This window comes from Herpailurus yagouaroundi, unplaced genomic scaffold (assembly GCF_014898765.1).
Source record: "Herpailurus yagouaroundi ecotype Mexico unplaced genomic scaffold, PumYag 180, whole genome shotgun sequence".
NCBI lineage: Eukaryota > Metazoa > Chordata > Mammalia > Carnivora > Felidae > Herpailurus > Herpailurus yagouaroundi.
In genome coordinates this window covers 12,150,415-12,177,071 of record NW_024412411.1, presented here as the reverse complement: position 1 = coordinate 12,177,071, position 26,657 = coordinate 12,150,415, and the positions used below count along the sequence as shown (strand labels likewise).

General features: G+C 38.9%; 1 protein-coding gene and 1 long non-coding RNA gene across 2 annotated transcripts in view; one reads left to right on the top strand and one right to left on the bottom strand.

Moving 5' to 3' along the window:
• Positions 1-9,053: 9,053 nt before the first annotated feature.
• On the bottom strand, positions 9,054-12,177 carry LOC121039356 (uncharacterized). Its single transcript, XR_005794726.1, has 2 exons — positions 12,046-12,177; positions 9,054-11,142 (listed from the first exon to the last, which is right to left on the bottom strand). It is a non-coding gene; the product is annotated as an uncharacterized LOC121039356 (long non-coding RNA).
• A 148-nt stretch (positions 12,178-12,325) lies between these two features.
• Positions 12,326-26,657, top strand: part of RAB30 (RAB30, member RAS oncogene family) — an 89,449-nt gene continuing 75,117 nt past the window's right edge. The window contains exon 1 of the mRNA XM_040489496.1: positions 12,326-12,542. The gene's annotated coding sequence lies outside the window, so the exon portion shown is untranslated. The remainder of the gene's footprint in view (positions 12,543-26,657) is intronic.

The following is a 26,657-nucleotide window of genomic DNA, read 5'->3' as shown; positions in this document are numbered from 1 at the left end:
TTCAAGTTCTGGATTGATCAACATGAGTATGTCTGAGTCAGAACTGAAATTGTCTGTATTGGTATCATGCACTAATTTAGAGATATTGGTCTGGTTCTTCCTGTGTGGATCAAAAGGACTTTGAAACCACTCTTCAGTTTCATTAATGATGCTTTTGCCCAAACTGCTTTACTGCCTTTTAAAAAAGCTATGTAAAAATATACCCATCAATGGGAGGGTGGGGAAGAATGGGCATTAAAGATACCTATTAGCTGTAAATCACCAACACAAACCCCTGAAATCTTGAAACGTTTTTCTTGGAGGGTAAAATATAAATGATGAAAAGATACCAAGTATGTTGTGAAGGCAAAGCAGAGAAAATTACTACAGCATAAACTATAGCTTATCTATATTTAAAGTTTAATTTTTAAAGATGTGCTTAGCTATGAAACTTATGTTTTGTGACCCAGTCTGTTTCGCATGATTGTACTTCTGGGAAATAGGAGGGAAAGACCATATTTGTAGTCTTGGCCAAATGGGAGAGATACCTAGGTCTGGGACATCCACTTCATTTCCCGCCGCCCCCCCCCCCCCCCCAATTCCTCTACTAGCTAATGATTGATTCTGGGCAGATCTGTGCCTTAATTTTAAAATAATGACAATTCTTACCCTCACTACTGTTGAGTGAAAATCGTAGCTACACACATATTTATGACAGCATTTATTAGCTTTCTGTTAGAGAAAGTATCCCTCTTTATTCACCTATTGAATGTCCGCTAAGGAAAAAGAGTTATTTCTACTTTGGGTAGGTTAATGCTCAAATATTTCAGCAGCGTCTAGATTAATAGAGGCACACAGATCTGAGGGCTATCAGGTGAGGACAGATTAGTTGAGTGTGGCAGGCACTTTCCTAAGTTTTTGGGATACATTATATCATGAGCAAACTAGACAAAAATCCTTCCCTCATGGAACTTACACACCAGTAGGACCACTTGAGGACGTTAGCCCTACCCTTTATTTATAAGAGACTACTTGGGTTACAAACAACCTCTCCTCTGTTCATTTATAGAGCAAAGAGCATTTAGTGTCTACTATAGTATTCCATAATTGGTGTACCTTGATGAATTTAACGTTCTCTGACATTGTGAACCTCTTATGGAAAAGTTCATTTATTCTGTTATTGCGCTCTTACTATATACCAAGTGTAGTAGATAAAATTTTACCTATACTTTCAGACAATAGCAGCCTCTTCCCCTGCTCATCCACAATGAAACAAATACTTAGTATTTGTTTTCAGGGATAATTTAGTACTTTTTAAAGAAGCATCAGAGTTTTCACCATGAGAAACAACAGAACGTCCTTTAAATCTACTTTATGGTGTATTTTGATTTTGAATTATATGAGGTAAGGTATCACAAGTTTTTCAGTGCTTAGGTATCTAAAGATTAACTAATTAAACCTTGGATACAACAGTGAAAAAGAGAAAATTCTTATCATTAAAAAGTTTAACGAATATTCTTAATCAGGGGTTCATAGAATTTAGTGGGTCCATGATTTGGAAGGGGAAAAATTACATCTCTTTGTGCAATAACTTCTAATAAAATTTGAATGTAAGCATCATAGTAGTGCTAGCAGTAAAACATAATTTAAAAAGTTTAGCCATTTATTTTTGAGAGAGTGAGTGAGCGAGCAGGAGAGGGGCAGAGAGAAAGAGGCTCCACACAGTCAGCGCAAAACATGATGCAGGGCTTGAACTCACGAACCAGGAGATCGTGACCTGAGCTGAAATCAAGAGTTCGATGCCCAACCGAGTGAGCCACCCAGGTGCCCCAAAACATAATTTTTAATAGTTCACAGATGAACTATATTTTCATATATTACAATTGTGCACAATTTGAAATACCATTTATACTCACCACTGTTGAAGTTGTAAATTATTAGAGCTACTGCTAGGTCTTGTTAATAAAGCATATTTATTTTTATGTAAAAGCTTTTGGTAACTATTTCATTATCATTGGCTTTTTTTTTTTTTTTAATGTTTATTTTTGAGAAAGAGCACGAGCGGGGGAGGGGCAGAGAGGGAGACACAATACGAAGCAGGCTCCAGGTTCTGAGCTGTCAGCACAAAGCCCTATGCGGGGCTCGAACTTAAAAACAGAGAGATCATGACCTGAGCCGAAGTCAGACACTTAACCCACTGAACCACTCAGGTGCCCTACTCCCTTTGTTTTTTAAAATTTGAGACAGAAAGAGAAAATCCCAAGCAGACTCTGTGCTTTCAGTACAGGGCCTGATATCACAAAGTGTGAGATCATAACTTAAGAAATCAAGAATCTGACGCTCAGCCAACAAAGTCACCGAGGTTCCCCAATCATTTGCTTCCTTTGTAATCCAATATACTGTTCTCTATACATTTAAAAACATTTTGTATTTTTGGAAAAGTGACCCATAGACTTTACTCGATTGACAAAGGGGTACAGGACACTAAAAATGTTAAGTCCAGAGGGCCATAGTCTTCTTTGTATCTCCAGGTCCTTTAGCTTGGCAATTACGCAATACATTCTTACAGAATCAAAGAAATCAATTTAGAGTGGATTGAAACTGTGCCCCAAATATTGATATTTTGTATGTCTATAATACTTTACGTACGGATTATTCAAAAATTTTAATGAAAGTAGTATAGGGCATTTTGCTCATTTTTCAATCAGACGCTTTAGATTAAGATATAATTTGTTCATTTCCCTTAAAAAAACCCCTATATTATACACCTTAATTAAGCAATTCATGTGGTTGGGCTTTATTTTTCACTGAATATATGTGTGCAGAAATGCTTTTTAAATTTTGGCATCTGTATCTTAGAGTTACAGCAATAAGAGCTATTGAGCACAAAGGAAAGAAGACTGAGGAACACGAAAAATAGAGGGCCTATCTTTAGAATATTTAGAAGTAACTTTGGCAAGCTATTTCACCATGGTGCTTTCAAGAATAGGTAGAGAGCAATCACCCGATGAATTTATTAAAAATGCAGATCCCTAGATCTCAACCTTAGATTTTTTAGTATATCTAGGTGGGACATCCGAATCTGCATTTTTAGCATGTATCCCAGATTTGGATGCTAGAAGCCTGTAGATCATACTGCAGAACTAACATCACAGAGAACCATGTATTTGGTATTGTCAAATGCTTTTTCTTTTTCCTTTAAGTAGGCTTCATGCCTAGCATGGAACCCAGTGTGGGGCTTGAACTCAGGACCCCAAGATCAAGACCTGAACTGAGATGAAGAGGTGGATGCTTAACCAACTGAGCCACCCAGGTGCCCCTAAATGCTACATTTTTAAACATAAAGAAACAGCTTAGATTCAAGGGGTGTTTGGGTGGCTCAGTTGGTTAAGCATCTGACTCTTGATTTTGGCTCAGGTCATGATCTCACAGTTCGTGAGATCTTTCAGCGCAGAGCCTGCTTGGGATTCTCTCTTTTTTTCTGCCTCTCCCCTGCTTACACGCTCTCAAAATAAACATTAAAAAAAAAAACCAAAACAGATTCAAAAAGTTAATTTGCCTAGGCTGACATCTTAGTTACTAATTATCAGACCCCAAATCCATAACCTAGGCCTGACTCCAAAGCATTTCTTTCAAGTTAAGCCTTTCAAATTTTTTAGATTAATATTCAAGTGGGCCATAAAGCTTGAGCTCACCTGAAAGTGGTTTTTAGACAATACTTTCCCTACCTTCTCAATCTTTAAACTGTCAGTGTGATACAGTCCTTCAGTTAATCGTAAATCATGGCATAAATATTGTATGATACATTTTATATATATATATAAAATGGCGTAGACATTACAGGATATATTTGTTATATACACACCATACAGGTAAAGTAGTTATATAAAGTACCACTTACTAAGTTAGGTATCAACCCAGTGAGAAAGGTATCATTCCCACTGCACAGATGAAGTGAGGGGGTTTAAAAACTTGTTCAAAGTCCACATAGAAATTGGCAGAAGTGTGATTTCAACCCAGGTAGACTGGCTGAGACTGCTGTAAACCACCATAGCATACTGCTTTTTGAGGGCTTATTAAATATTAATCATTTTCATTTATTTCCTTCTTAGGAAAACTCAATGAATTCAGCAACTGTTATTTTTGTAAGATTGAAAGTCTCAGAATGATGAATAAGCGCAGTCACTTAAGTATTGAGATTCAAACTTAGGATTTGTTGAAGTCCTTACTTTTTACTAAAGCAAATTTCCACAATCAAGTTGTGATCTTAAAAGGATTTATCCATCATAATTTATAATACTATTGGCAAATACGTGATAAGTAGGCTGTAGTTCTTATTTTGACCTCAACTAGTTCACAAGTATTTTAACAGGATGTTCTCACCAGTACTATAAGAAAAATTATTTTTCAGTTTCCTGTGAACTATTAAGTGAACTTGAAGTGAATTCTATACAACACCAAGATATATTCCAGAAATTTAGGGTTATCTTAAGTTACAATGGGCCATAAATAACTTTCCAGTTTCTACTGAAAACCAGAATGGGCTCAGGCACACAAATGAACCTGCATGAAGTCTATTTCTTATCTTAGACTACTGAGCAGGTAAGTATTAATACTTAACAATTAAGATAATTACCCACATTAACAGTAGTAAGCAGGAGTATTTGATAGGTTTCCAAATCTGGGTCTAACTTTGGGCCCATGACAATAAACAATTACATAGTTAACATTTATTTTCATGTTTTTTCCTCCTTCCAGACAGTTGATGTGGTAAGAGCGCTGGACAGCCTTACATTTGCCAGAAACAGGTATTAGCCTGGACACAAAGTCAAGTGTTAGCTAACTTGGGAGTCATGTTGGATGTATGGGGCTTTGCACAATGCCTTGGTGTTCAAAATGTAACTTGGTAACAGCAATTCAATTGGTAGCCACAAGTCTTTTCTCAGAAATACTTCCAGTTATTTCTTCTGGTACCTATTTCATCAAAGGAAATGAAACATATTTGGACATACAGAGTGTCAGGATCTAGTAATAACCAACTTCTTTTGAGATTTTTGATTATACAGAATCCTTACCTGTCTTAGCTGTTCTCTTGCTGACACCTATTTATTCTGGTAGTTAAACCTCTGAAGGGAAGCAGCCGCTCACTTAAATTATTGGGTAATGATAGTGAGTTCAAGCAATGGAGAATTTAGTTCATAACTGCCAGAAACGGACTTTTTGTTGAGGGCTTTGTTGCCCTAAGATGTTAGATGCTTTTCTCTCGTGCATTTTTCTCTATTTCCACAATCCTACCTTCCTTATGTAAATAACTTAAAGAATCTATTTCAGATTTCTCCTCCTCTAGGTTATGTATCTTGAAAACCACAGCTAGACAAGGACAAATTTTGTTCAAGTTTAATCTCCTGGTTCAAATGAGCACTGTTTTCTCTAACAGTGATTGTGAGGATCTCAGTCAGGTTTGCTTGGTAAGTATTAATGATATAGGTATAAAGGGCAAACACCACCTTTTTAGGACCAATAAGTTCTCGAAAGAAGCCTAGGCTCTTGGTCATTGCTACTCTTTTTTGGAATTGTCATAAAAATGCACTATTCTTCAAGCAGAAGTTTGGTCAAATGGTAGCCATGAAAACCCTTGAAAGAACTGGAAAGGAAAAATAATCAAATCAAATGGAAAGTATGGAGTATAATGTAGAAAAAAATTACAAAAGTACTTCAGAGCTCTTCCCCTCCTCTCCTGGCCCCATTCAGAGCAGGGTAGAATCCTAAATCCTGATTGCTTTGAGAAATGATCAGAGTGCCCTGAAGTAGTGTGATTTTGGCCTCTAAGTAGGAAGATTTAAATATAAACCTCTTTCAATCCCACATGCCCTCTTTTTATATCCTATTATTTCTTGCCTCTTTCAGAGACAAACTTCATAAAACAAATTATCTACATTAAGTACCTACTTCTTACCCCACTCCCATTCATTCACTCCCCAAACCCCTCAATTCTGGCTTCTTCTCAGTACTTGATTCTTCAGCTTTTCCATTATTAGCAACCCAGTACTCCAACAAATGCCAAACAGGTCCCAGGAATGTGAAAGAGCAGAGTTTATCTGCAAAATGAGAAAATCCAGCAACCCATCTCAAGCAAATACACAGTAACATGAAAAGCAACAAAAATTGCTCATAAATTATCTCAAGACAAGCAGGAAACAGAGAAGCAAACAATTTTGAAAAGACACACAAAAATGAATACTGAAAATGGGTCATGGGACTGAAACCCAAAACAGGCATAAAACCCAGCATTAAATACACAAAGTAAACAAAGTGGCATTGAAATGGAGATGCTTGCACTGAGACAGTCAAAAGCTAAAGAAGGTAATAAATGTAAAGTTCATCACCAAAAGTAACACTTAACTTTCACCACATTCATAACTGAGACAAAGGAAATGTACCACACTATTGCTAGTAAAGTATTTCACTGAAATAGGACGAGAGTGGTAAAGGTCATTTATTACTATACTTATATAAGTTGCTGTTTAGTATCAATATGTCGATTGTAAAGTAAATGCTCTAGTATGTCAGTGTTATTTGCAGTTTACTCTTATATGACCACTTCTGCAACTGCTTTACTTAACCATGTTTAAAAACTTAAAAAGCTATTCAATTTGATAAACATCTATGTGTTTAATTCATCAACTCATGAGTTAGGTGTTAAGAGGGTAACTGATGAACACTTCCTAAAAGGGTTTATGATATGACTGAGGATTGACCTTCACAGCAAGTTCAAATCCATATAGCACCCTCAATGTCTATGTATCAAGTTAAGAATTTTAAGTATGTGCATACTTGCATAATTGCTTACAACTGCATATTTCTGCAGTTTCCTTAAAAGGCTTTATATTCATAAACATTTATGTTTGATTAAATTCATCTTCATATACTTCTGCAAAGAAATATTTTCTAGTGTTAAAATTATCCAAACCTATTAAAAACTGAGAAATCAAATCACCAGATAAATAGGGCTCACTTTTCTGGTTAATCATGAACTATGGACGTTTGGATTTTAAATCTTGACCTTGGGATATTTACTGCATTTACCTTCAGTGGCCTATAAACTCCAGCAGCTAAAATTATGCCAATTTGTTTCAAACACCATGCGTCATCTAAGACTAGAAAACATACATTTTAGTTTCCTGAATATTAACTCAAAGTAGTATTTAAAATATGAAATATTAAAGTTTCCAGAATGTGTTAAGATCTTCCCTAGAGAAAGTCCAACTGCTAAACTCTGTATGGCACATGCTGTGTTCACTCATAGAAATGTACACTAGAAAACATCTAACTTAATCTAAGGTGAGGTCTGTAAAGATGTTTTCATAAAATGTTTTTTCCCCTTTAAGTTTACTTGTCTCAACTCTGTGATCAGGTTAGAATAACTTTTAATGTACTTGTTGGGTTTATATCACCTTTGGGTTGCTGGCATTTCATTTCTGAGAAAGGTTAAGAAAATTATTTCTATTTTGGAAAAGAGATAAAGATAGAAGAGATAGTTGTTCTCTCAAATTTTATAGGTTGGCATAGAAAAGTATTATTTTAGAACTTTTTAAGATATAAAACACTTCTTTTATGCAGTATGGGCTGAAAAAGATTGTTGCCCCATATCACTGTATCAAAGGAAGAAATGGAACTATTTTGCTAGGAACTTGGTCATGTAAATTTGACCAAATTGTTGGAAGACTACATCTAAGGTAACCTCTGTCCTTATGACTCTAAACTACTCTGTGGCTAATTTTTAAAAGCATCCAATAGAAAAATTACCATTTGCCCAACTGTTAAAAATTAAAAAAAAAAAAAAAAAAAGATCCACAGCAAATTTACATATTCCAAAATCCTTTCCTAAATGTTTTACACAATTATTTTTGTTTAATCTTCATCAACATCCCTAGAGGCTGCTATTATCAATGAGGCTTAGAATGTTACTAATTTCTGTGATACTGAGCAAGCTATTCAAGGTAGATTTCACACTGAAGCAGCAGGAATGGAAGCCAATATTCCTCAAAATACTGAAGTCAGTCTTCACATTCCATATCCAATAGGACTTCCCTCAACTAAAGATGGACCCATTAAGTGCCTGAATTCTAGGACTGCTTTCATAATTTGAAATGCTTGTCCTCTTGAATGTTGTATTCATTCCTTAGCAGACACAGATGACAATGTTACAGGATTTTGAATGCAAACACCCCAGACAAATTCAGTAATGAATCAAAGAATTTGGAACTTACAAACAAAAAAAAAAGATACTCTATTGTATACCATTCACCTAAATACCAAGAATACTAATATTGTTGGAGAATAAGAAGCTGGAGGCACTGGAAGAATGTCTTGAAGGAAAGGGACAGAACAGCAAGAAACCAAAAGCAGTTTCATTCTCAGGACGGAAAGCTGCTGGGACTGCTCGTTCTCTCCAGAAGGACATCATACAGGCGTGAGGCCTGGGGATAAGAATGTTTTGTCTGGTGCCAGACCCATGACCCATGGTCTGGTGCCATGACCCAGTATGTAATACACTGCAGGTGCGTGACCTGTCAAGATGCCAAATACTATGTTGTATGTGCTTGCTGTCATCAATTTGCAAAAATAAAAGAGGCTTGAGCCAGGGGACTGATGCTTGGGCTCCTGGAATCTTAGCCCCCTGCTTTCCAATTCTCTTGTCACTGCACCTTTAGGACTTGTCTCTCTAAATAAGATAACATCTTTATTTATTTTTAAGTTTATTTATTTTTGAAACAGAGAGAGCATGAGCACAGGATGGACAGAGAGAGAGAGAGAGAGAGAGAGAGAGAGAGAGAGAGAGAGAGTCAGAGTCCCAAGCAGGCTCCACGCTTCCACCACAAAGCCCAACACAGGGCTCAAACTCATGAACCTGTGAGATCATGACCTAGGCTGAAACCGAGTCAGATACTCAACTGATTGTGCCACTCAGGCACCCTGACATCACCAATTTTAAAAACTTAGGATTCACAGCAAGGAAAGGAGTTATTGAAAAGTTATTTTCAAAAAATTCTAGTATCTTGTTGCCTTTTTTAAAAATACTTCTTTTAAATATTTGAATAGCTTGGGACACCTGGGTGGCTCAACAGGTTGAGTACCTGACTTGATTTTAGCTCCAGTCATGATCCTAGGGTTGTGGGAACAAGCCCCACATTGGGTTCCATGCTCAGCATGGAGCCTGCTTGGGATTCTCTCTCTGCCCTTTTTCCAGACTCCTGCTCTCTAAAAAAAAAAAAAATCTGAATAGCTTTACCATAACCTTGTGATAGCATGAGCTCTTATTCAAGAAGTGTCTCTTATCCTTACTTTCTTAGTATTACACTCAACTCTAACTCTAAGAAATATCCAGATAATTCAAGATATCATGGTACTCATAAGGCTAAACTAAATCTCCCCCAACCCACTCCCCTCACCAATGTATAGACTGATGCCCAGATCATTTCCTCATCTACACATTTTCAGAATTCACTTATGGGTATAATTACTAACAAGCCTGTAATCTTTGCCAAAACTTTTATTATTACTAGTGTAATGCACCACAATAAACACAAATATGGGATGTAGAGAACTACTCTACCCTACCACTGTCCACTCACTCATAGTTTTAAAAATACACAATGGGTTCCAACCTAGCAGAATAATTCAACAATTCAACAGATGAGTGGACAACTATCTGTTTTATTTTATATTTTTAGAGTTCTCTATATATTTTTATTTTATTTTAGAGTTCTCAGCTATATATTTTTAGAGTTCTCTATGTGATCCTGACACTTGAAGCTGTTGAAAAAAAACCCTGCCATAAGAGCAAATGACTCCATACTCTTTAATAAGCTACCTATAATTATAACACAAATCAATATCCTAATTCTTTTCTGAGATGAAAAGAACTTAAGTTGCTTTATCCACTTCAAGCATTCCTAATCCCACTTTTCAACGTTCACCTAACCCAGGGCTTTCTCTGGATCACTGAGGCTAATCTTTCAGAAGCTGGTGTCCAATTCCTCAAATATTAACTTTGTAAATAAAATTTCTAAAGAAGGATGCAGACTTTTCCCCCCTAAAAGTTAAAGGTTAAATCAGAGTCTTTTTAAAGATATTAAATAGATGTTTCATTTCTTTATGGTTAGATGTCCACTGGATGTAAGCCTGGAAAACTTCAAACTACCGAAACATATGACAAATTATACACTATAGAAATCACTGCATCATATAGGTCTAGTTTCTCACATACAAGATTTGTAAGCAATCTGCCCCCTGCCCCTGCAAATTTGTCTTCCATAGTAACTCAGATTGAGGATGTTATTGCTTATATAAAGAAATATCTTCTACAACGAACAAGATTCACTAAAGGTTTGTAAAATAAGACACACCAGTGAACCACCAACCCCTAAAAATAATTTAAGAGTTTGAAACTAAGCCTAAATGCAAACCTGTCCAATTTTCTCTGTTAAATGTAAAACACTTAAGGGCACCTGACTCAGTCGGTTAGGCGGCAGGGCTCTCTGCTGTCAGTGCTTTCGATCCTGTCTCCCATTCTCTCTGCCCCTCCCCTGCTCATATTCTCTCTCTCAAAAATAAGTAAACATTTAAAAAAAAAAAAGTGAAACACTTCTACAGTTGTACTGAAGGTCAGAAAGAAATCAGCAAACATTTTGCTCCCTTTCCTATACTTACCATTACTTGCAAAGACAGTATTTCTGAACAGAAATATTTGTATGAGTCTTTCCCATTGTATTGTATGGATAAATGAAACCAACACATATTACTTTTGTTAAAAATGAAATAAAGCCTTTCATCTTGTGACTTGTTCTCAGAAACATGGCAGACCATTCTTCTATGTTTTTGAAGTTGTCAGCTGCATACATCTGAAAGACTATTTCTACCATGTTTTTATCATTTCTAATCACTCTGCTTAGCCTTTCCTGATAGAATACATTCATCACCTGTAGTATTACTAACAGAGAGGTGAAATGCATACCCTTACTGACCCAAAGTAACAAGTTTTGTTTTCAGAATAATTGTGCAAAAGGGAGAAAAACAGCATAAAGTATTATTGCATTTTTAACCCTTCAGACACCCTCAGGAGGAAAAGAAATTTTCCATCTTTCACAGTGTAGACAGACTCTGAAAAAGAATACACAGCATTGTTTCAGTAACACAATTAGGAAAAAATACAGTTCATTTGAGATACTGAGCAAGATAACTTAAGACCAGTGACTTTCGTTTCATTTTTAAAAAATTAGTTCTTAAAGTAATAGTATATATGGAATACCAAAGGTGAAACACTAAATGTATTTTTAAAATAAGTTGATTAATGCTAATGAACACCCTGTCTTCTCAGTATTTTAGCATACACTCTAGTTTATTCAAGAACCCACGTTACTCCGAAACCGATAGCCAGCCGTCAATGGGCCTGTCATCAAAAATATCCTGGGCATTTTAAACCGGGTGTTACTCCTTTAGACCTCTCTTAGTCTTTTCTTAATTGCGGCGCCAAAGCACCGTCCCTTTCCAGCTTTGGCTACTAGAGCCAACATCGATTTTTCGACATCGATTTCTTTGGACCCTTCTGCAAATCATTCCTTTATGAAAAAGCAAAGAGGGTCCGAAACTTTGCGGAGGGTTAAGAAGGTTGGAGTATCAATGACAAAAAGATAAAAATAAAATTGGGAGAAATAACCCAACTCCGTGGGTAGAAGCGGGCTCCTCCGAAGTGAAACGGGTAACCGTCCGGCGTCCCCTCAGCCCAACAAAGACACTAACCGCTCCGAGTGTCCTGTTAGCGGGCCGAAATGATGCTCTGAGCTCAGAAGTAAACCCACTCCCTCAATCTCTTAATAAGAAAAAGGAGCAAGAGGTGTAGGGGGCCTATATACAACCCGCTGGACCGTAAGGCCGAGGCCCAGTCGGCCTCTTGATTCTGCCTCCAGCCGGACCCGCCCTACAATCTGTCCCCAGATGCCGCCTCCACCCCAGGTCCCCAGCTTCGGGCCTTAGGCTCTCCAACCGGTTTATCCTCCACCTCACCGTCCCCACTGCACCACCACTCGGCTCGCAAGCTCCCTAAAACCTCAGCCGGGATCCGCAGAATCGTCCCAGCACTCCTAACATGGCGGCCGAGTCCCCTTCGCTCGTTTCGCCCACTCCAGGCACGTCCGACCTTGGCGCATTTTGGGCATTGTAGTTCCCGCGATAGCCTCGGTGTCCTGCTAGGCCTTTAGAAGACTACGATTCCCAGAATGCACCGCTCCTGAGCATGGCTATTGGGGCCTTTTGGACAGAGGGATGATGTCATTGCAAAAACCCCACTGCATTCATTGTGCTACGGTCTATCCACCCCCCTGCTGCTGCTGGGCTTGCGATTGCCGCTTGCTCCAGCTGAGCTAAGAGTAGCAGCAGCACCAGGGCAGGGACTCACTCCAGCCCTTGGACTTAGGACATCGCAACACGTTCCCTTGCCTGCGTGACTCATTCTCACATCATTTTTGTTTATGCCTGGGGTGGGGAGAAATATCCCAAACCAGGTGAGTTGAAGTGATTTATTCAAATGGTTCTACCAAGTTATTCCTCCCGCTTAATTCTCAAGGCTTTCTTTTGGGAAGATGGGGGCGGGAGGGCTGGAGAGGTGCTCGCAAGTGCTGCTAAGCGAAAAGCTCTGCAATTTGGGTCACTGCAAAGAACAACTCTAGCAACCTTCCCCCGCCGGAGGACCGATTCCTGCCAATTCCCTAGTCGCAACTCCCCTCAACCTTTTTGAGGGTGGAAGAGGGGGCTGGGCTGGGGAGGATGTTGGGAAGTGCTCTTGGAAAATCAGAAGAAGGCAGAGGTGGCGGACTGCAGTCCTGTCACAGACGGCCCCGAGTGCTGAGGTTTTGAGTGGGAAGGGGTGATGCGTGGGGAGAAATGGAGACAGTGATTTACTGTGGTTGCACTACTTTAGAACATTTCTATGTCGCTCGAGCAAGCACACACTATTTTTAAGATGAGCGTGCTTCTCCTGAGTAGGTTAAGTTTTGTGGGGCTCTATTTTATGTGTGTGTGCCTATGTCGTTTGTCTCGCCTTTTCTGATGATTTGAGGTGACAGTGTCCTTTAATGGTGCACTCCCTGCCAGTCAGAAACATTTCACGTGTCTAAGGAATCTTCTCTTAGGCTGCTGGAAGCAGCATTTTTGTTAAGTGTTTTTCTTCTCCCTACTGCAGGATTGTTTGGAAGTGGAGCCGACAGATTTGTGCTCGTGTGAGTGTTTTAAATTATGTTGCAGTAGGCTCCTTGCCACTGACAATGGTACCATAATGAGCTGCCTTTTCGTGTGGCACAGTCACCAGTCACAACTAATGGTTTGGAGAAGGGATCATTAGGGAAACCCTGGTTCATTTTAACGCATTGGGGAAAGGGAAAGTTAGAAGCACTGCTAACCTTCATTTACCATTACTGAAAGGTACTCACAAGATACCTTCTGAAAGAAAGAGCGATCCTGGCTAGGGAAACTCAGGAGCATAGTAGTGTTTTTTTTGTTTTTTGGATTTTGTTTTTAAGCCAACTGATGCACTTAATAGGACAGTAAGCATTCTGGCTTGTATGATTTTGGCTTTTTTCTTGTAAGCGTTATTAGGATGATTAGTGCAATAAATGTTACTTGGAGATACACAGCTGGCTGACTCCAGAACAGATGGGACCAGTCTTAGCTGAGAGATCTACAACCTTGGAAATGAATGGACTTGGGGTCAACCACACCCCCTCCTGGAATGTCACAAGAAGGAGAAATGCCAGAGCATTTTATGCTTACTCCAAACTGCCAAACCTTTTTTTAGCCAGGTCAGGCATTGTGAAAGTCATTACTGGTTGTCTTCTGCTGCTGAACAAATTTTGTTCATTTTTGATTCAGACCTTAGGTCTCCAAAGTTGCAGCTGGGTGATGCTTCGTTAAATGCTGCTTGTTACTGAATGCAAAGGACAGTCTATTATATGGGCTTTGTAGTAGAGTGATTTATTGGGATGCAATTAGCAGCTTTGGGATTTGGGAAAAGACTGCCTGGCTTTGCCTCTCTCTACGTTTCTCTGGTGCTTACTGTGTATTCTCCTGGCCAGCCTACCCTTTTCGCCTGTTAACTTCCTTGCCCCGCCCCTCTGTGTCTCTTGAAGTTCTTTCAGTTTCTTTCCCTGTTTCTCCATTTACAATTCCCATTTTTCCTCCCCATGTCAAACTTTTCCTCTTATTACCAATATATCACGTCTAAGCCTTTTTCCAATCTCTGAACACCCTCCTCACCCCTTCTTTACCTCACTCAGAAACTCAATGGTGGATGTAGACTTGGTGAGTATTTATTCCACAGAGTCCTCTTGGGCTTTTCTCTTTCTTTCAGTGGGTGCCAAGCAAGATGAGCAGCAATGAGCCTGACCTTGTGGCCTTTGTGGCTTCTGTGACAGACATAATTTGGCCTCAGCAGCTTGTGGACAGTGCATGTTGCCACTGAGCGCATGTCACTGTTCTTTCCCTTGGCACCTGTATTAAGAACTGCCAGTGTGTTAGCAAGGTTTTTAAATGCTTTACCTGAGGGGCACCTGGCTGGCTCAGTCGGAAGAGCAAGAGACTCTTTACCTTGGGGTCATGGTTTGAGCCCCACATTGGGTGTAGAGATTACTTAAATAAATAAAAACTTAAAAAAAATTGCTTTACATGAAATGTTCTCTTAATTCCCAAGGATAAGAAGACTTCAAATGGCTTCTGCGTCATTTAATACTTTTTTTTTTTTTTTTTCTGATTCCTGCTCCAGTGAGTGGTGGGAAGGCCATCTTCTCTGTTGACCGCTGAGGAGCAATCCAGGTGGCCAAACTGCCCTTTTTTTTTTTTTTTTTTTTTAAAGACAATTGGAGTGGCAACAGTGTTCCCTCCTGTGGTGTCTTCTTTTGGATGAAAACATTTGTTATTTTATATCGCCCCTTAAGGAGAAGGGAGTGGTGGTGGTTATGTGTGTTTGTTTAACATTAGTGCTTTTCTAGGCATTGAGTCTGACTGTTGGTAGTATGGAGGCAACCAGTGTGACAGGCAGATTCAGAAGGTCTTCTAGACATGTCTCTCACCACCTTCTCATTACTCATTTTCTTTTTTTTTTTTTTTTAATTTTTTCAACGTTTTTATTTATTTTGGGGACAGAGAGAGACAGAGCATGAATGGGGGAGGGGCAGAGAGAGAGAGGGAGACACAGAATCAGAAACAGGCTCCAGGCCCTGAGCCATCAGCCCAGAGCCCGACGCGGGGCTCGAACTCCCGGACCGCGAGATCGTGACCTGGCTGAAGTCGGACGCTTAACCGACTGCGCCACCCAGGCGCCCCTCATTACTCATTTTCTTAAAAAAATTTTTTTTTAATGTTTATTCTTTGAAAGAGAGAGAACATGAGCAGGAGAGGGACAGAGAGAGGGAATCACAGAATCTGAAGCAGCTTCCAGGCTCTGAGCTGTTGGCACAGGGCCCGACTTGGGGCTTGAACTCACAAACCACGAGATCACCTGAGCCAAAGTCAGATGCTCAACCAACTGAGCTTCCTAGGCTCCCCTCATTACTAATTTTCTTATTTTAAGATCCTCCCCCTGATGCTACTGATGCTTTGTAATGTTTTAAAGGGACAAATGAGCTGACTGGTGGGTTAGATTTAGCGCCATCACTGTCTCTGTGACCTTGAATAACTACGCATTTCTTTCTGCCTCTGTTTACATATTTGCAAATAGATAACGATCCTTGCCTCTTGGCTTACTTAGCCTCATATCATCATAGCCTGCTACCATTTGGTCCCAGTTCATCATTCTGACAGCAAATATTAATTGAGCAACTACTGTGTTTTCAGGACTGAGGATATATCAGTGGGAAGAGAGGTTTCCCCTGCCCTCATGGCGTTTCTATTCGACCAGGGAGATAATCATTGGACAAGTAATCACAGTGTGATGAAGTTACTGACAAAAAGGAGATGTGCTATAAGGTCGAATAGGAGTGCCTCACTGGTGCTTTCACCCTGTCTAGGGGAATCAGAGAAGGATTCCTATAGGAGACAACACTTCAGGAAACTTGAAGAGTGAGTGAAAGTAACTTAGGTTGTCAATGAGAGGTGCTTACAGGGACACAAAGAAGGCTTCTGACAAGGGAAACTGCATGTTCAAAGTACAAAAGACAGAGGAGTGAATATGAGGGTTTGAAAGGACGTCAGTCAGTATATGGAAGCAGAGCAAAGGGGAGTGAGACCAGAGCAGGCTGGAGAGGTGGGCAGAGTGTGGAGTTTTCTGACCCTTATGTGAATTTTGGTCTTTATTCTAACAGTAATAGGAACCTAATAAAGGGCTTTAGTTAGCTAAATGAATTATATATGTAGAATGATAATGGAAAACATCACCTTAGCTGTTATGTGAAGAAGAGATTGGAGGAAAGGACTGGCCAAAGTGAATGTGTGGATGACAAGTAGCAAGTCATTCTTGTAGTCTGCATGAGGGATGATGGTGGCTTGGGTCTAGGGTGGTGGCAGATGGCTTGGAGAGAAGGAAAGAGATTGGAGAGATGCTCAACTTGAAGATGATAACTGATAAGATTGTTGATTGAGTAGATGTGAGAATAGAGAGGAGTCAAGAGAGTTTTTCCTTGAGCAACTGGGAATGCCATTTTTAGAAAAAAAGAACACTCGACAGGGTCCAGATTTTTGTCTGTTTGTTCAAGGAGGGACTTTTGGGCAGGTTGACTCTGAAGCTCCAGACAGACATCAAGATCTTTCTCTCCTTCAGCCTGTCCAACTGTAGAATGTGGCATAGTGGACTTGAAGACAGCTCTGTGAAGCTTTCTAAGATCAGGTGCTGCTTATTTATTAGCTGTATGATATTGGACATGTTATATTCTATTTCTGAACTTTAGTTTCCGCATCTGTAAAATATATTTATTCTATTAATTTGTGCTGATTCCCCCTAGCTGTATATGCACCATGCTAAGAATACAGTATTGAATGAGATAGTGTTTGCTTTGGCAGAATTCATTTGGTGAGAGAGACAAACATAGTCACATAAAGAGAGTGATGTAGGCCACCGTAGGAGAGCACAGCCCCAAGGAAGGCTTTCATTCTTTCTTATTGGTGAGAGGGGCAGGAGACCTTTGACCTGAGACATGAAGCAAGAAAGGGCTCCAAATAGAGTATCTTGCACAGATTAGGGACTCTGAAAGTTTGTTGACTGAGTAAATTAACTTAAGTCACTGAGGGTCCATTCAAAAGCAGGAAGTATCAATGCATTGGAAGAGGACATTTAGTAATGCCAAGTGGCAAATGTGAAATGCTTTTAACAAATCCTTTAAAATGTGTTCCTGAGACCTGCAGCCTTTGAGATATTTTGTAGATGACTTTTAGGGAAATTCAGAAATATTTCAGATCTGGTTTCTTTTTGGGCTGAACTTCCTTTATTCAAGTTAGTTTCTCAAAAATAATTTTAAAATTGTATAGTGTTCCCTAAATTAGTGGGTCTCAAAGTATTGAATTTTATAACAAGCAGAATTACAAAAAATAAGATAAAATTGGCTGTGCTATTGACAATGGTTATTTTTCTATAGTAAAGATATATATTTTTAAAAATGACCTCTTCACTTTTATCTCATAAAATAAAGGACATTTAATACCAAAAGTTGAGGGAGACCATACTTTTAAAATTAAAAATATATTGAGCTTTATGAAAAATTCTCTACATTGTCTTTATTTTTCTCACTTTGTTGCAGAAGAGTAAAAAAAAAAAAAAAAAAAAAATGAACAAAACACCAGAATGTTATAATAGTTTATGGAACCATTGCCTTATTTTCTTGGCTATGATGGAAATGTGGCTCATCTCCAAATAAGAACACTTCCAAGTATGGAAGAATTTTATATAGACCATAGATAATTTGTTTTCAGTTCCTTCTCCATAGGAATCCAACCATTGAAAACTAGATAGGTCTCCGCAAGATGTGTCTAAGGTAGTGGTCTTTAGTCATCTCTAGAGGGTCCTTGCAGAGACCATGATGCCAGGATCATATGTTAAATGTGTGTGTGTGTGTGTGTGAGTGAGAGAGAGAGAGAGTTCATGTGTGCATGCACATATTTTTCTGTCACTATATGTGTGTCTTTAGGCAAGTTATTTAATGTCTCTGGAACTCAGGTTTTTTGCAAGATTGTTGTGAGGCTTAAATGAGATAATTTTTTTTTTTTAAATGTCTGGCACTATGCCTTGTATACCTGGTGGTCATAGTAACTGTTTTTAACGTTATATTTATTTCTTGGTTTAAATATTTTATTTATTGGCTGATACTCGCTTAATAACCACAATGATAACACAAAGAAAAAAGATAACAGTAAAACTGGACAACCTGATGCAGTGAGAAGTACACAATATCACTGATGCAGAATTCTTGCCAAAAATGTTTAACCTAAATCTAATCATGAGGAAATAATCAGGCACATCCAGATTGTGGGACATACTGCAAAACAGCTGGCCTGCAATCTTTGAAAATGTCAATGTCGTGAAAGAGAAACAAAACAAAATAAAACAAAATACATAGGGGACTGACCTAGATTAAAGGAGACTGAAGAGCTATGACAACCAAATGCAACATGTAACTCTTGATTGGATCTTGGACTTAAAAAAAAAAAAAAAGCTATAAAGGACATTTTGGGGGCAATTGAGGAAATTTGAATGGGAGATGCATATTAGATAATCAGTAACAATGTTAGTTTTCTTGGATGCAATAATTCTTCCATCTGCTTAGCCTGACATATTGTGGATATTGGTGTCTAGATCAGTTGCTGTTCCTGAATGTCATCATTAGGAATGTCACACCAAAGCTAGAAGACATCAAGGGTTGCTTCAGAAGACAGTGATTTTCTTGGTTACTGCAAGTATTTAATCACCCTATGTATGGGCTGTGATACCAATTATTGGGGATATTGTAAGGGATTTTTAACTGTCCTTTCTAAACACAATCCTGTCATTCTGTAAGAATGCAAACTTCTAGGGGTGCCTGTGTGACTCCATCAGTTGAGTATCTGACTTCAGCTCAGGTCATGATCTCGCAGTTCGTGGGTTTGAGCCCCACACTGGGCTCATGCTGTCAGCAGAGCCCACTGTGGATCCTCTGTCCCCTTTCTGTTACCCCCCCCCCCATTCTCACCCATTCTTTCTCTCTCTCTCTCTCTCTCTCTCTCTCAAAAATAAATAAAACATTAAAAAAATGCAAACTTCTGGAGCTGGCACGCTATCTTTGATATTACTAGAGGTAGTGAGGTAGCTGGAGCACTAGCTGCTCCCAACGAAGAGGAAACGATGGCAAGTGGCACGTTAAATATATATCCTACATTTTTTTTTTGAGTCTAGACATAAGATTAATCAAAATTTATTACAGAAATAGATAATGAACTGGATACAGGAGATTCCCCTTAATTACACCTCACATAGATTTGATTCCACCTCACTTTGAGATTTTGATATGTATCCCTCTGTCATTCCCCCGCCCCACACATATACTAATGATACTATTATAATATATATAATTCTATTTGCTGCCTCTTAATATATTTTGAGTATTTGTCCCACACATTTGCACGTTGTTCTAACTTACCTGTCTTAAAGGCTGTGGGATACCACTGCAGTGTGCATTTGAGTATGCATCCTTTTGTGATCAACTTGTGGGATTATTTCTGTCGGATACACTTCTGGGGGTGGACATGCTTGGTCAGAGGGCATAAACAGTTCCCCGTTAATTGCTCCCCGGTTTAAATTTTTACCAACAGTCTGTGACAGTGCCATTTCTACTTACCTTTGCCAAGTCCAATAGCCACTTGGGGTAAACTCTTATTAAAGGGAAGGAAGTTATGATGGGTGGACAGAAAGTGGGCAAAAATGGAATCACGGAGCTCCTGCAGCTTTTGTAATGGCTGTGATAATACAGGTGAGTATGTAAATAATGTGAAAATCTCTGGAAGAAAGAAATAAAATACATTATCTCTGCCTACAACACAGTGTGATGTTTAAAAAGTGAACTGAAACAATAAAACAGCCAAGAGTTTTCCCCAGAAAATTTTTCAGAAAATTTTTGAGTTATGGTTAATTTCACTAAAATGTAGACAGCATCACCTTGAGATGAAAATAACCTCTACTGCTCACTTCCTCTCTATTGCAGTCACACAACCACACTAGAAAGGGGAATTTAAGCTCCACTTTTAAAACAGCTGAATCAGGTAGTTGAAAGGCCCCACCGTTCATCTTTCTGAAGATCAATAGGAGCAATCCCAGGGCAGATTTTTGGCATTTTTTTTGGAGAAAAGGTATGAATTTAGGAGTGGCCATCAGTGAGTGACTCACTCTGTTCCAGCAGAGACCCTGGGGAAAAGATTGCAAGGTTCACAAGCTATGAATTATTTCCATTCTTATGTGGCTGGGTGGAGCACACAGATTTGAGCTCTGTGCTATGTGGAAATTTATCTCTTCAAGTCTCAGTTTCTTCTTCTATTAATTGGGGGTTATTTTGAGGTCAAAATGAGATAATGTGTCTAAAAAGACTTTGGCAAATTTATATGTACATAAATATGTGCTGTTGTTAAGGGGCTGCTGTCTCTCACTGGGGCAGCTCATATTTTTCTTTCATTTAATTCCAATGCCATTTGTATTCCAAAGGACTTTTTTAAGGCATTCTGTCCTGTAATGTCTTATTGTTACTTCTTTGGCCAATATTTGTGAGCATAAGCTAAATGGGAGATTCTGTGCTGGGTTTTCTGAGAAGGAAACAAAGGTGGAAACATCAGGAGCCCATACATATATATATATATATATATGTATGTATGTATATATGTGTTTGTGTGTATAAAGTTTATTTATTTTGAGAGTTTGTTTATTTATTTATTTATTTATTTATTTATTTATTTATTTATTTAGAGAAGAGGGTATGAGCAAGGGAAGGGCAGAGAGAGAGGGAGGGAGAGAATCCCAAGCAGGGTCCACATGGTCAGTGCAGAGCCAGATGCAGGGCTCAATCTCACAAACAGTGAGATCATGACCTGAGCTGTGATCAAGAGTTGGACGCTTAACTAACTGAGCCACCCAGGTGCCCCGAGACTAATATCTTTTAATGAGAGTGTTCAATGAAAGGTGCTTTACAAAGGTGTATTTTGTATGCTGTTTTATAATCTCAAACTTAGGGGTTGCCTGGGTGGCTCAGTTGGTTAAGTGTCTGACTTCAGCTCAGGTTATGATCTCACGATCCGTGGGTTTGAGCCTTGCATCGGGCTCTGTGCTGACAGCTCAGAGCCTGGAGCCTGCTTCGGATTCTGTGTCTCCTTCTCTCTTTGACCCTCCCCTGGTCATGCACTGTCTCTCAAAAATGAATCAACATTAAAAAATAAAAATAAAAAAATATATAATCTCAAAGTTAGGTGGTAGATTTTACTTCCATTTTTTCCCATATAAATGAGGAAACAATTCTTAGTGAGGTTAAGTAACTTGTTTTGTTTTGTTTTGTTTTAAAAGTTACCTAGCTTAAAAATAATTTGCAGATGTAGGCCCTAGGTAGATTTTCTGGAACCAAAACCAAAAGCATCTCCAGCTGCTTCCTGTTTTTGCCTTGCCTTCTGATCGAAAGTATAAGCTTCATGAAGGTAGGACTGGCTGGTGGCATTTACTTTGATATGGTTCCTTTTACCTTCAGGCACATGGGGAGGAGGTTTCCTTAGATCTTCGGAGTTAGTTGAAATGTGTGCGCATGTACACTTCTTTTCCCAAAAAACTCATTTAAGAGTGAGTTGCAGACGTTACAACACTTTATCTCTAAGCTCTGGAGCATGTATCTCTTAAGACACAGGGAATTCTCCCATTTACCACAATATCATTACATTGAAACAATATTTTTCAAATTTCCACAGTTCTAATGTTTCTATAATCAGTCTCTGTTCCTTTCTCCCTCTCTCTCTGTCTCTTTGTCTCTCTCTCTCCTCTCTCTCGCCCCCTCTGCCCTTTAACACAAAGTAATTCTGTTTAGTTTCCTTTAATGTAGTGTAGTATCTCGGCCTTTTTTGTCTTTTATGACATTGAAATTTTGAAGATTTCAGGTCTATTGCCTGGTAGACCATAAATTGGATTAGTCTGATTATTTTTTCTGTAACAAACTCCAGTTAAATGCTTGTAGTAGGAATTCCACATAGACAATGTTGCATCCTTTTCTTTGCATCACATTAGGTGACACATAGTATCAGTTTGTAACATCACTGGTGATGTGAGATTTGATCATGTGAATGAAGTGATATTGCCTTGATCTCTTCATTGTAAAGGTACCTGTTTCTCTTTGTAATAAGCAAAATTGTGCGGTGATACTTTGAGATTGTTTGAATATCCTATTCCTCAACAACTTCTATCCAATAATTTTAATATCTACTGATAATCATGGCCTAAGTCAAACGGTGTCTATTAAAGGATGATTTACTTCTATATTTATGAACCATGTGTTTTTTTGATAGATCAGCTTTCAACTCTTCCTCTTCCTCTTCCTCCTCCTCCTCCTTTTTTTTTTTACCTGGACTCCTCAATTCTTTTTTTCTCCCAGTGTGTTGTAATCCATTACCAACCTTCTGCCCATTTACAAGTGAGGAAATTAAGAGTCAGAAAATACAAGTAACTTTCTGAGAGTCACAGCCAGTTAGCAGAAGAGGCCAGACGCACACCCAGTTTTGACAACTCTGTTGCCTCACTGGCAGTCCAGGAACAGAACATCACCTGATGAAATCAAGTTAAAAAGAATGAACAAGGAGGGGCGCCTGGGTGGCTCAGTCAGTTGGGCATCTGACTTTGGCTCAGGTCATGATCTCACAGCTTGTGAGTTCGAGCCTCGCATCAGGCTCTGTGCTTACAGCTTGGAGCTTGGAGCCTGCTTTGGATTCTGTGTTTCCCTCTCACTCTATACCTCGCCCACTCATTCTCTCTCTCTCTCTCAAAAATAAATAAACATTAAAAAAATTAAAAAAAAAAAGAATGAACAAACATTGCATCATTGTTGCTTATAGCAAATGATTGGAAACATCCCTAAGTGTGGGTCAGTGGGAAACAGGTTAAATAAATGAGTATGTTCACACAAGGGAAACTGTTAAACCACAAACAAGAATTAGGGTATTCTGTAAGTACTAATATAGAAAAATCTCAAAGGATATATTATATGAAAGAAGGAATGTGCAGAAGAGTGCATATTTTGTGAAAGAAGCAGGGATAAGAAAATACATTTGAACTTGCACGAAGAAACCCTGGAAGGATCTTAAATAACGAAGTAGTTACTGGTACAGGGCTGCAAAAATGAGTGGTATGTGTATGTGCATGCATGTGTGCGTTGTGAGATTTCTTAACATTTACTATTTTATTATAAAGTTGACTTTTAAAATAGCTTTATTTGGGGGGCACCTGGCTGGCTCAGTCGGTTAAGCACCCAACTCTTGATTTCAGATCAGGTCATGATGTCACGGTTTGTGAGTTTGAGTCTTGCATTGGGTTCTGTATCCATAGCATGGAGCCTGCTTGGGATTCCGTCTTCCTCTCTCTCTGCCCCTCTCCCACTTGTTCCCTCCCCCCCCACTAAAAAAAATAAATAAAAGTAAACAAAAAAAAACCAAAATTGGGGAGACATAAAATCATATTTAGTTATCCATTTAATAAATTATCTCAGTATAGTGTTAAATTTACAAGGAATCATGATTATCTTAAGAAGGTTAGGGGTTATGATCACTTGGGGCCATTTTGGGGCCAGTATTAGCACTTGGGCAACTTCCCCTTACCTTCTCTTTTTTTTTTCTCTTTCCTCTTCCCCCAACTACATGGTCAAGTTTCTGATTTTGTCTGGGAGAGCCATTTGAATTAGCCATGGCAAATGTTAATTGTTTTGGCAGACAAAAAGAAGCTTGAATAAGCTTTTCCTTCTAAGACTCAAAAACTTGCCTTTCTAAGAGCTAACGTTGGAAGGAATGTTTCTGGTCTGGAAAATTCGGATAGCAACCTCAAAAGGAATTCATGTCCTAGAGGAACCGGGAGTGGGGTGGGGAGCTCAATTTCCTTTGAGACAGATTGAAATAAATACTTCTGTCTGAAACAGTACTAAAGATCAAGATCTATTTATTTCTTTCATCTTTTACTAAAAGCTTCAAAACCTGAATTATGATTAAATTCAAAATAGATTTAGCCCAAGCACCCAAAAAACCTCAAGTAATCCTGATTTTAAAACATTCATGAGATTGGGGCACCTGGGTGGCTTAGTTGGTTAAGCGGCCGACTTCAGCTCAGGTCATGATCTCACGGTCCGTGAGTTCGAGCCCTGCGTCGGGCTCTGTGCTGACAGCTCAGAGCCTGGAGCCTGTTTCAGATTCTGTGTCTCCCTCTCTCTCTGCCCCTCACCTGCTCATGCTCTGTCTCTCTCTGTCTCAAAAATAAATAAATGTTTAAAAAAAAAAAACATTCATGAGAACTTGGACAGGCTGCTTTTCTAAATGAGATGATCTTTAGTATAAGATGTAAGTCTGTCCCTTTGAAGTGAAAAAATTTCCAGCTCATGTGCTGCAACTGTATAGCTCAAGATTCCACATTCAGTGATATCAGTCCAGAATCATTGTTGCTGCTGTGGTAGTGTCTTTCTGTTTTGACTATTACCTGCTGTAAATGGTTTGGTCTGAGAATTTTTTTATGTTCTTTGCCTTTAAGGTTACCATGGCTAGGAAGCTAAATGGCATGTTTGTATGTGCAATAAGAAGATTGTTTTTGTTGTTGTTATTGTTGTTGTTGTTTTGAGTAATCTCAGTGGGGGCTTGAATGCATGACCCCGAATCAGGAGTCGCATGCTCTATTGATTGAGCCAGCCAGGCTTGAGCCTCCCCAAGTTAGTTTTATTATAGGACTTTATAATAATATTGCTAAACATTTTTTGAGTTTATGATGTGTCAAGTGCTATGTTAACTGCTTTACATAAGTTATAGCTTTTAGTTGTGGCAAAAACCACATGAGGAACTGCAGCTCTGAGAGCTTAAGTAACATGCCTAAGATTATAAGACTAATAAAATCAGATCCAGGACCAGAAATCAGGACTGTCTTACTGCAAAGCCCGTGCTTTTCTGCTGTGTGATACTACCATTTTGCAGATTTGTGGGGAAGATGATTACTTTTTCACTTCATTTTTGGAGCAGATTCCTGTCTTATTTACTTAATGGATATTTACTGAGTGCCTATCACATGTTAGGCACCTAGAGAAGATTGAGACCCAGGCTTTGTCATTAAGAAGCTCACACTCAAGTAGAGGAGATCAAACAGATATATCCCTATATGTCCATGTTCATAACAGCATTATTCACCATAGCCAAAGGGTAGAAGCAACCCAAGTGTCCATCAACAGATGCATGGATAAGCCAAATGTAGATGTACATATAGTAGAATATTATTCAGCCTTAAAAAGGAAGGAAATTCTAACACATGCTACAACATGGCTGAATCTTAAGGACATTATGCTAAGAGAAATAAACCGAATACAAGTGGATGAATATCATACAATTACACTTATATGAGGTACCTAGAATAGTAACACTTATAGAAACAGAAAGTAGAATAGTGGTTGCCAGGGGCTAGAGGGAGGGAAAAATTGGGGAGTTGTTTAATGTGTATAGAGTTTCAGTTTTGAAAAATGAAAAACTTCTGGATATTGGTTTTAAAACACTGTGAATATACCTAACACCACTGAACTGTACACTTACAAATGGTTAAGATTATACATTTTATGTGATGTATATATTATCACAATTTAAAAAACCCAAACAGATATACTCTCCCCTACTATGTGGTAGAAAGTAATTAGTGAGACAAGAAAGACTGATGCAGTCATAGGAATTAGAGAGGCTTTCTAGACAGGGCAGCTCTGACTAGGCAATGGAAGATGGGTCAGATTTATGTGGCAATGAGGAAGGTGGGAAGGGCAGCCCGGGTAAAGGGAATAGTGAGCAATGTTATAGAGGCTTGAGGCTGCTTAAAGATCCAGTTTTAGCAAGGAACAAATCTTGAAGTGACTCTATAATTATGGGTGTCCCAACCACCTTCCATGTGGGCAGAGACTTAAATGCAAAGTCTAAACCAGGTTCATGAAGTTGTGGTATGCCGGACAGGGACTCATTCATGATTCATTCAGTAAACATATATTTAGCACATAGTGCCCGTGCTATGCTAGGCACTTTATGTATGTTGGCAGATGCAACACCCCCAACAACTCTGAAGTTATTAATATCCCTAATTAACAAAGGCCGGGATTGTGACTCAGAGAGATGAAGGAACTTGCCCAAAGTCACATGACCAATAGGTAGCCGAAGCAAGACTTTGCCTGGGGAGCCCATGCTCTCTGTATCCACAAAGCTACGCTATCTTCTCTTGGATATGAGTGTGAAGTGATGTCTGCCTTTGAACTCACGGTAAAAATGGCATGTGACTTCCACCACTTGTCATCTTCTTGCTGCTTTGAGACTACCTTGGTGGAGTTACCTGACAGCTCTGAGGCCCTGCTTCCGTGTCTGTGAAATGAAGACCTGGTATTGGACTAGATTATTTCTAAGGTTTCTCCCAGCTCAAAAAACCCTATTTATTTTTT